Source organism: Papio anubis, chromosome 19 (genome assembly GCF_008728515.1).
Source record: "Papio anubis isolate 15944 chromosome 19, Panubis1.0, whole genome shotgun sequence".
In the NCBI taxonomy this organism is placed as follows: Eukaryota; Metazoa; Chordata; class Mammalia; order Primates; family Cercopithecidae; genus Papio; species Papio anubis.
The window spans coordinates 35,988,812-36,000,122 of NC_044994.1; the positions used below are offsets into that span (position 1 = coordinate 35,988,812).

At 37.8% G+C, this 11,311-nt stretch overlaps 1 pseudogene; it reads right to left on the minus strand.

The window, feature by feature from the left end:
• Positions 1 to 4,056: 4,056 nt before the first annotated feature.
• LOC110741800 lies at positions 4,057 to 6,077 on the minus strand (annotated as a pseudogene).
• Positions 6,078 to 11,311: the final 5,234 nt, after the last annotated feature.

Below are 11,311 nucleotides of genomic sequence, written 5' to 3' on the forward strand. Positions count from 1 at the left end.
GCATACACAAATACAATGATCAATACTCAGTTGGAAACTGGAGGAGACCCTCTTCAAATCTCTAGAATCCCTCTATGTGTGGTTGTCTTCTGTCTGGCACTCTGCACTGTGAACTCAGTCTACCTTAGCCCTCCTGGATTTCTGTCTCTTCAACACAAGAAAATTTAGATTCCACTTAGATTCCTCCTGTATGTGCTGAATCCTGGAACAGTCCCTGGACAGTAACTTGGGGCAACCATAATACTCAACTCATTGGTTTCACTTTTCTCAGAAATCTCTGTCCTTTACTACAGGAAGGTCAATATTTAAAAATCATTGCTTATATATATTTTTGTATTGTTTGTTAATTTTATCATTAAGTGGATAAATCTAGTTCCTAATGCTTCACTATGACCAGAAGTGAAAGCTCCTGAATATATTAATTTTAGGATGCCTTTTAGTCATCCAAGTGAAGATGTCAGTAAGCATTTGGATATTTGACTCGGGAGTCTAAGGGAGTCATCTACTTGATAATATCAATAATGAGTATAAATACCAGTACAAAAACAGAGTCTTAGGCCACTCTGCAATTTAAAGTTCAGGAAAATGAAAAGAAGCTTGTAAGAGATAAAGAGGAGGAAGCCAGAAAGTAACAGGTAAACTAGGCCCATAGAGGGTCATTTGAGTCAAGTGCAATACGTTCTTTAGGGAGAACAAAGTATGAAAATGGCCAGGCGCTGTGGTTCACGCCTGTAATCCCAGCACTTTGGGAGGGTGAGGCAGGCAGATCATGAGGTCAGGAGTTGGAGACCAGCCTGAACAACATGGTGAAACCCCGTCTCTGCTAAAAATACAAAAAATTAGCCTGGCATGGTGGCACGTGCCTGTAATCCCAGCTATTTGGGAGGCTGAGGTAGGAGAATCACTTGAACCCGGGAGGCAGAGGTTTCAGTGAGTGGAGATCACTGCATTGCACTCCAGCCTGGGCAACAGAGAGAGACTCTGTCTCAAAAAAAAAAAAAAAAAAAGGAAAAGGAAAAAAGAAAAGAAAATGCCCAAAAAATTACGATTGGATCTAGCAACGTACATGTAATTGGTAATGTTAAGTATAGTTTTTGTAGGGTATTAGGAGCAGGGGGGAAGTCTCATCAGAGTGGATCCAATTTACGTGAAAGAGAACCAGTATACACAACTCTTTTAAGAAGTTTGAGGTAAAGAGAAAGAAAAACAAAAAGAAATAAAGAGGGAAGGTGAGATGAATACAGTTTATTTTTTTTTTAAGATGGGAAAAATAATGGTTTGTTTGTATAGTGATGAGAATGATTCACTAAAGAGGGAAAATTTACTGTTTCTGGAGAGGTTGGAGATGGGAGAATTATTGAAGCAATGTCTTTAGTAGGTCAGAAGGGATGGGATCTAACACCAATAGGGAGGTGGCCCTAGGTGGGATCATGGATAGTCCATCCATAATGCTTTTAGAGCATACTGAATACTGCACTAGATGGGATAAGTAGATGAGGTAGGATTTTCTGGAAATTTCTCTTATTGCTTGAATTATCTTAGTGAAATACAGTTATCAGATTTGATTGGCAATAGTGGAAGAGATGTTAGAAATTTGAAAGATGAACTTTTATGAAGTATTTAGCCAGAGGAATGGGAGAGAGGGGGATTTGGAAATAGTAGTTTGATTATTGGGCTCAGATAATGTCCCACTTGAGTTTAGTGATCATGAATTTTGAGTGAGACCGGTCACCTGGCTGTCTCTTCTTCCATTTAGCTCTGCAGATACCTATTCAGAGCACTTGAAGAATTGTATTCATAGCTTTGTCAAGCTAGTAAAATGAAGTAAGAAAGTGCCAAGAGAGTTGAACAAGTAGCAAAATAATGTTTGTCAAAGTTAACCATGGAGTTAAAGCTAGATAAGGAGTTATGTAAGAACAAGTGAAAAATAAGACAAAAATTATAACAGAGTTGGATACACATAGTCCAGGCATTCTTCTATGTGTTTCACATATATTAACTTTCAGTTAGTAGAAGGATCAATGGATGGAAAACAATGGCCTAGTCAGAAAATTTTTGGAATTGGTTTACTAAAGACAATGAGTTGAGGGAAAAGAAAAAGAGCCTGCCCAATTAGCTTATTGGAGAGTGGTTCTCAAACTTTAACATTAGAATCACCTGCAGGACTTTATAAAACTCAGATTTCTGGATTTCCTTACTACAGAGTTTCTGATTCAATAGACTTAATACATTTCTAGGTGATGTTTCATGATGCTGGTTACAGTTTATGAACCACTGTTGCATATCTATGAGAACTCTAGTTTACTCCCAGTTGAGAAGGCAAGAGAAAATTTAATTCACACTGGAATGTGAATGATTGAAAACTCACATAAACTGTTAGTTTTATTGAAATTAACCTACAAATATACATATAAAGAATATATGTATGTGCATGTTACTGTCATAATTCCACTATTAAAAAAATGAAGTTTGAATTATTAAATTTAATGTACTCTAAATAACAAAATTTTAAGCCTGGTACCAACCTTAGATCAAAAAAATCTTCTCCCTGTGGAAGTGAATTTAAGAAAAAATTTGTCTACCATAACAATCTATTTCAGCTATTCATTGGTACCTGTTTTTTTCACTATATGGATTAATACTTTCACCTTAATTTTTAAAATTTATCTCCATACAAAAATCGGGACATTTTTGCCAGTCATTGAAAATTTGTTTAAAATAAGTAGTCTGAGAAAACACTTAATAAATATTAATTAAATGAATTAATAAAATAGAGGATGGTATGGTGAATCTAACTGGATGGAAGAGGAAACATGAAGAAACAAAACAGGAATTTCTAGAAAAGGGTAATAGTACATCCTGGAAAATTTGAGTCACTTGCTCATAATTCTATTGATGGAGCTATATGACTGATATATATATTCTACTCAGTTCCATCAAACAAGGTATATGGTATAGGGCTAGGCATGTAACAGGATATTCATTATTAATTATGGAAAATCCTTGTATCCAATTGAAGTAATTAATGAGTGGCAAACTATGACCCCTGGGCCGAATATGGCAATACTATGAATGCTATTAAGGTTAATTGGAACACAGCCATGACCATTATTATACGTTTTGTCTACGGCTATGTTCATTCTACAACCACAAGGTTTGGTAGTTGAAACAGAGATAATAATATGGCCTGCAAAGCTGAAAATACTTACTGTCACTTTACAGGCCCCACTGGTAAAGATTCTGGACAGCATAAACCAGGTATTTTGGATTCCTGTGTTTTTATCCATATCATAAAAAATCACTCTTATTCTAATGTTTAAATCAATCTAAAGTCCATTAAAGCCAGGAGAAAAAAAAACAAAATAAAAACATTCTCATCTACCTTTGCATACAACTACATCTCAAAATCAAGTTGATACAACCTGTTAGGGCATATATTCTAGATGTTATGTATATATTCCTTTTCTTACACTCTGTATACCAAAATTTTTATTTTAGTTAACATATTACAATTTCTTTTCCCTTTTTTTTTTTTTTTTTTGCAGAGACAAGTGGACATTTATTTGTATGCCTTTCTTCCTATGTGTATTTCAAGTCTTTTTCAAAACAAGGCCCTAGGACTCTCCAGATTCAATTATGTCCTTGGGCTTGGTCAACTGCTACAGGAGTCTTAGGGAGCCTTGTACAAATGCTAGAGTGACTCATTTACCAACATTAAACCGTAAGATAGATGCAACAAAGCAGGACTGCTTCCTCCACAGAATGTACTGATTTCAGACGATGCAGCACCCAATGTAGAAAACACTGGAATTTTTCCTTGGAACTGGACTGTGATGAGAGGGGCTTGCCATGAACATAAGCTACTGTCTCTTCTTTTCTTTGAGATGGAGTTTCGCTTGTTGCCCAGGCTGGAGTGCAATGGCGTGATCTCGGCTCACCGCAACCTCCGCTTGGCAGTTCTCCTGCCTCAGCCTCCCAAGTAGCTGGGATTACAGGCATATGCCACCATGCCCAGCTAATTTTTGTATTTTTAGTGGAGACAGCATTTCTCCATGTTGGTCGGGCTGGTCTCAAACCCCCAACCTCAGGTGATCCACCCGCCTCAGCCTCTCAAAGTGTTGGGATTATAGGTGTGAGTCATCACGCTTGGCCAGCTACTGTCTTTTCTTTGACCCAACCTTTCCAGTTTTTGAAGATAAAGCGGGAAATAATCTTCTCTGAAGATACTTGATAAAAATTTCCAAAAATTAAACACGTGCTTCCACTTCATTGATAAAAATTTACCACAGTTTGACACTTGGGTCTAGTTCAGCTGACGGATGAGCTGATTGATGCCTTCACCCCGATAGCCAGGTGTGCCTATCTCCTTGAGGAAGCCCACTCTATTTTTGGTAGCATGATGGGTCACTGAGAGGTGGAAAGGGTGCAAGAACCATGAGATCTCCTGGAAATGCTTCCCTGGGAAGGCAATTTCATGAATGAGGTCTTCCAAGCAAATGACGCCAAACTTCCCCAGGTGCTCCTCAATCGCTGTGTTGTCTGACAGAGGGATGGTCTTATTCTTGACCTTGGCTTGTCCACGTTTCAAAATGAGTTCTTGGACAGACTTCAGGTTTGGAAATCCCCAAGTCACGTAAGGTTCCACTATACGCAGCATTTTTAGGTTCTGGGGGGTGACTTTTACAAAGACACCACTAAAAATTTTCTTTAGGCAAAGTCTTGCAATGGTTCTTTGCACCAGTAAACTCACACCATCAATCCTTTCGATGCGTACAACAAAGGCCAAGGAATGTTTATCTGGCAATTTCAAGGCATTAGGTTTCAGTTCTAGTCATCTGAGACACACCTTGTCACGTTTCTGCCGCCAGGAATCATGTAGGAATGATTCCAGTCGCTTAAACCTAAGCCCTTTTCCTTTCCTCGGCTCCTTCTTTGCCAAAAGTGCCTGCTTTGCCTGGGTGACTTTGAGGGCTTGATAAGCCTTCCTCTTTTTCAGCAGATTTTCTGGAACCAAAGGGATTTTTCTTTGCTCTTGCTCCATCATCTTTCTAGTGGTCAACATATTACAATTTCTTATACAATTTCTTATAACATTGAAATTGTTTCATATTACAATTTCTATTACAATTTCTTATAACCCACTAATAAAGGAGAGATTTATTATTTAAATATAGCAATGAAACTTTTTATTTTCTCATTTGTTTAACTCAGTCTCTTCCTCATTGAGTATAGGAAATTATAGCATGGAGGAAAAAGGAATACATATTCATTGAATGCCTATTATGAACTGGGCACTGTAGTAACTAATTTATAAACACAATCTAACTTATAATCATTCAAGGAAATTTCTGTCTCTGAGTATTTAAGAGAGGTTAAGATGTAAGAATTTAACCAGAACTGTGAGACACAAAGCCTACATTTTATCCACTAAATCTGTTAATATGTTTTATATTAAGTGACTTAATTGAAGATGTGCCATGAAAGAATTCCTGCAGATTCCTGTTTTTATTTACTAGGATATCAAATATTGGGATCTGTCTATAATACATGATCAAGATTAGCACTAAATACAATGGATATGCAACCTGATAAAAGCAATTTGAAACATGATAGGAAGGCCCTGTGATCCAAAAGTAAGTCAACTACCCATTTGTTTATTCAATCATAAATATTGTTACTGAGCACTTATTCTGAGCCAGACACTGTGCTATATGCTGAGAATCAAATGATGAACTTAATAGACATCATCCCTGCCCTCACAGAATTTTTGTGTTAAAGGTCTGAGAGTCCCTGTAAAGGCCTGTGAGTGTCTTTTATAGTTGTGTCATTTTATAAGTTGTAAAGTCCTTTCAAAAGGCTTTATTTAATGCTTATCTCATCTGTGTAAAATAGGCCAGGTTACTTCAACCATCTAATAATATATTGAGCCTCACATGTAACAGATTTACGTAGCCTATTCACAGCTTGTGTGTGAAAGTATTGGGATAAAAACCTAAGTCTATGACTCCAAAGGGAATTCTTCTTTCACTGTAACACCACAAATTCTTTTGTAAACGAAAATAATTCTACAGTTCCCAAGAAACAATGTATTAGATATTACTTAAAGTTGTTTTCATTGGTAAATTTTGGCACCCAAGTGAACCTCTGTTTTAATTCAAATCTAAATAACAGAATGCTAGGACTAGAAAGGATCCTAGAGATTATTTCGGTCTAAATTATTCATTTTACAAATGAAGAGACTGAGATCCAGGGAAATTATGTGAATTACAGCCAGTCAGTGAAAGAACCATTGAGCCTCCTGATTGTGTTCAGCTCCCTTTTCAGTGTCCTGTGAGGACTTTTCATAGCATTAGTATTCCTGCTATTATGTCTTCCCTTTACTGTGTTTAATGGGGTTGTATGATCAGCTTTTATATTCTAATAATCCAGATCCATTTGCCTGGATGAAAAATTTTGTTCTCATCTTTTCTTTTATTCATCAAAATGCCAAAGAAAGCACATACTGAAGTATTATATATCCTAAAATGTTATTGCTCACATTTATGTTCTCTTGTTCCAAGAGGGAAACAACACTATTAAATTATAACAAATCTGTTTGTAATGTATTCTGCAGCTTTACGATGGCCTGTAATGTGAGCTTGATGATAGGCATCTCCAAATAAACTCACATCATTTCCTCTGCTTTCTGTGTGTTTGGACAGTTGGTCAGTGCCTTTACTCATCTGTAAATACTATGTGGCCTGTGTTATAGAGCATGATTTGTTTCAAAATCTACAAGGACACAAATCAAAAACATTGCCCACCATTTTTTAATGTGAGCTTTAAAAAGTACTGAAGTATGTTGTATGGATTTGCTTTATTAGTACCATAATTTGGTATATGTGTATTCTACATTTATATACACATAAGTTGTCATTCCCCTTTTCTCATATTCTCAAATATTTCAAAAATATTACCACTTTCATTCATTTTTATACTAAACAAAATCTTTATAGTTTTGTTATTGTAGAAAAATCTTAACCCTAATTTCACTATGTTGACAAAAATAAATAGCTGGAGACATCTTCAAGGAATATATTCAGAATCAGATGTTATGGATTCAAATCCCAGCTTCATTAGTTACAATTAATTCACTTTCAGTAAATAAACTATCCTTTCTTTGCCTTAGTTCCATCATCTAAAATAATAGGGCTAATAATAATCATTGCTTCTTAGGATAGTTGTGAAGATTAAATGAGATGACCCATTACTATTCTTGGCTCTAACCCTAATTTGCAGCAAGTATTCAGTATGCATTAACTATAATAATGATGGTGATGTCAGTGATTATGCTGATGGTGAGGCTTATAATTGTATTGCTCTGTTTCCAAATGTCCAAGTCAAAGACAAAATACCCAGAATAGGTTTCATAGTGCCTATTGAATGTCCAGCAAAGAACTTAGGTAGATTTTCAATGACTACCAAAGGTCATCTATTATGAATCCATCATGTTAGTCAAGACTAACATTACCAGTTGAGGACCTGAAGAAGCAAAACTTAATACAGTGTATTTGGGAAAGTTACCATAGGTGTGGATTTGTTAGTATAGAATGTTAGCCATGTACAAAATTATACAGATCCATCCCTGTTTTGACAGGCAAGCCAAGTGGGAGTATACCAAAGAGAACTCCTGAATCATGGGAGGAAGAATATCGAATGGAGTCCAGGGAGAAAGGTGGGAGATGGAGATGGGAAGCTAAAATAATACTTTACACTGCAAGTAAAGTATGTACTTTACAAAGCAAGTAAGGTATGGGCACTGGAGGTGACTATGAAATAGAGCAGCAGTTAAATAATCACAGGAGATTAGAGTGAAAAACAGAAAATAGGAAAAGAAGGATAGAGTGATCTGGCACAGTACTGGAAGCACTGCACTTGAGGGAGTACCCTGCTTGCATTTTAAAGGGTCCAAAGTAGGAATAACATAAGATGGGCAGGGTTGGAATTGTTGGCTGAGGTCTGTATAAATTAACTGTTTACCTACAAGTGTAGAACTAGTTAGTTGTTCATCTGGCTTTAAAATCCATATCAGCTCACTTGCAATCTTAAGTTTGTTCACTAATTCACACAGAAATGCTGAACCAAACTAAGTTACTAAAGAACAGAAAGTACTTTCATAAAGATATATTATTTTATTAACATAACTCCTATAGGTCTGAAGATTTTACACTCTTTCAGCAAATTATACCAATTTAATTTAAAAATAATCGTGACATAGGAATTTCAACACTTAATTTTAGGAGATATTAAATGTATTGGTTGTTAGTCTTTAGAAGTATTAACATAGTTTGGATGTTTATGTCTGCCCAAATCTCATGTTGAAATGTGATCCCAGTGTTGGAGGTGAGTCTTGTTGGGAGGTGTTTGGATCATGGGGGCGGATCCCTCATGAACGGCTTGGGCCATCCCCTTGGTGATAAGTGGACTCTCGCTCTGATTTCATATGAGATCTGGTCATTTAAAAGTGTGTGGCACCTTACCCCACACACACTCTCTCTCTCTCGCTTCTACTCCTGCCGTGTGAAATGACTGCTGTCGCTTCACCTGTCCTGATTAAATGCTTCTTGAGGCCTCCCCAGAAGCAGATGTTGGCACTATGTCGCCTGTAGAACTCTGAACCAATTACAAATATTTTCTTATAAATTACTAAGTCTCAAGTATTTCTTTAGAGCAATGCAAGAACTGCCTAACCCAGAAAATCAGTACCAAGGAGTAGGGAATTGTTATAAAGATGCCTGAAAATGTGGAAGCAACTTTGGAGCTAGATAACTGGCAGAGAGGTTAGAAAAGTTTGAAGGACTCAGAAGAAGACAGGAAGATGAGGGAATATTTGGAACTCATTTGAGACCGGTTAAATGGTTGTAAGCAAAATGCTGATAGTAATGTGGACAAGGAATTGCAGGCCAAGGAGGTTTCAGATGGAAATGAGGAACTTATTGGGAAATGGAGCAGAGGTCACATGTGTTATGCCTTAGCAAAAACTTGGCTGCATTCTGTTTATGCCCTAGAAATCCATGGAAGTTTGAACTTCAAAATGATGATTTAGGATATCTACTGGAATAAATTCCTAAGCAGCAAAGCATTCAAGATGTGACCAGGCTGCTTCTAACAGCCTACATTCAGATGCAGGAGGAAATAAAGGACCTAATGTTGGAACTTGTGTTTAAAAAGGAAGCAGAGCCTAAAAGTTTGGAAAATTTGCAGTCTGGCCATATGCCAGAGAAAGAAAAAGCTTTTTGCAGGGAAGAGTTCAAGGAGGTTTGCTAGAAAAATTTGCCTAACTAAAAGGGTGCCAAGTGCTGACGGCTAAGACATTGGGAAAAAGGCCTTGAAGGCATTTCAGAGATCTCCCAGGAAACCTCTTTCATCACAGGCCCAGAGGCCTAGGAGGGAAGAATGATTTTGTGGGCCAGGTACAGTGCCTCTGCCTCCAATGCTCTGCATAGCTTCAGGACACTGCTCCTTGATTCCTGTCCACTCTTGCTCCAGCCTTGGCTCAAAGGAACCCTGATATAGCTCAGGCTGCAGTTTCATAGAGTGTAAGCTGAAGCCTTGGTGACATCCACATGGTGTTAAGCCTGCGAGTACACAGAACACAAGAGCAAAAGAGGCTTGGAATTCTCTACCTAGATTTCAGAGGATGTATGAGAAAGCCTGGGTTTCTAAGCAAAAGCCTGATGCCAGGTCAGAGTCCTCACAGAGGACATACACTAGATCAGTGCCAAGGTGAAATGTGGGTTTAGATTCCCCACATGGAGTTCCACCAGCACACTGCCCGGTGAAACTGTGGTAAAGGAATCACTCAACAACCTGTGAGAGTAGCCATAGGAGCTGCACGCTGTAAAGCCACAGAGGCAGAGCTGCCCAAAGTCTTGGAAGACTGCCACTTGTACCAGTGTGCCCTGGATGTGGGACATGGAATTAGATAATTTTGGAGCTTTAAGATTTAATTACCTCCCTACTAGGTTTCAAACTTGCATGGGGCCTGTAGCGCCTTTCCTTTAGCCAGTTTCTTCTTTTTGGGAGGAAATGTTTACCCAATTCCTATACCTCCATTGCATCTTGGAACTAAATAACTGGTTTTTAATTTTGCAGACTCATTGATGGAAGGGATTTGCCTTGTCTCAGATGAGACTTTTGAATTAATGCAGAAATGAGTTAAGACTTTGAGGGACTCTTGGAAAGGCATATTTTATTTTGTAATGTGAGAAGGACATGAGATTTGGGAGGGGCCAGGGTGGAATCATATAGTTTGGATATTTGCCTCCACCAAAATCTTGTTTTGAATTGTAATCCCCGATGATGGAGGTAGGGCCTGGTAGGAGGTGTTTGGATCATGGAGGTGGATTCCTCATGGCTCGGTGCTGTCTTTATAATAATGAGTTCTTGCAAGATCTGGTCATTTGAAAGTGTGTGGCTCCTCCCTACCCTACTCTCTCTTTTTCTTGCTCCTGTTCTAGCCATGTGATATGCCTTCTCCCCCTTTATCTTTTGCCATGATTGCAAGCTGCCTGAGGCCTCCCCAGAAGCCAAGTAGATGTAAGCATCATGCCTCCTTGAAAAGCCTACAGAACTATGAGCCAATAAAATTCCCAGTCTCAGGTGTTTCATTATAGCAGTGCAAGAATGGACTAACTCAAGTACACACATAATTGAATACTTTTTTTTCAACTTCTGTGCTTTTAACTTTCTAAGTCAACAGTAGCAATTTTGAAACCTCATTTGTCTATAAATATATTCAATAGTAATATTAATATCCACTGCATAATGCATTGTAAGTCAGATCACATTAAACTTCCACTCATGGTCCTGTAGTAGTTTCATAGTTCTGAGTAAAAGCCAGTGTCCTCGGGGGGATTGCAATCTCCTCCATAAGTTGATCCTTATTCTCTCTGACTTCATATTTACCACTCTTGTTTTGCTTATGCTGTTCCAATCCCTCTGGACTGTTCCTTCTCTTGGGCCTTGTACATACTCCTTCCCCTGACTGCCATGTTCTTCCTGCCCCCAAGTATCCACATGGAAGACTCTCACTCCTGTTGGTCTTTACTCAGAAGTCACCTTCTCAGAGAAGCATTTGCTGGACCCTCAAACACTTCAATGCACCATCCCAAACACTTCATATTTTTTTCTTTTGACTTTATTTTTATATACTTAGCTATATCTAAAATGTAAAGTGTTTTACTTATGTATTTTATTGATTATGTGTTTACTCCAACCAGAATATTCATTCTGTGAGTCCATGCTTTTTTCTTCTGTTCTTTTCAGTGCT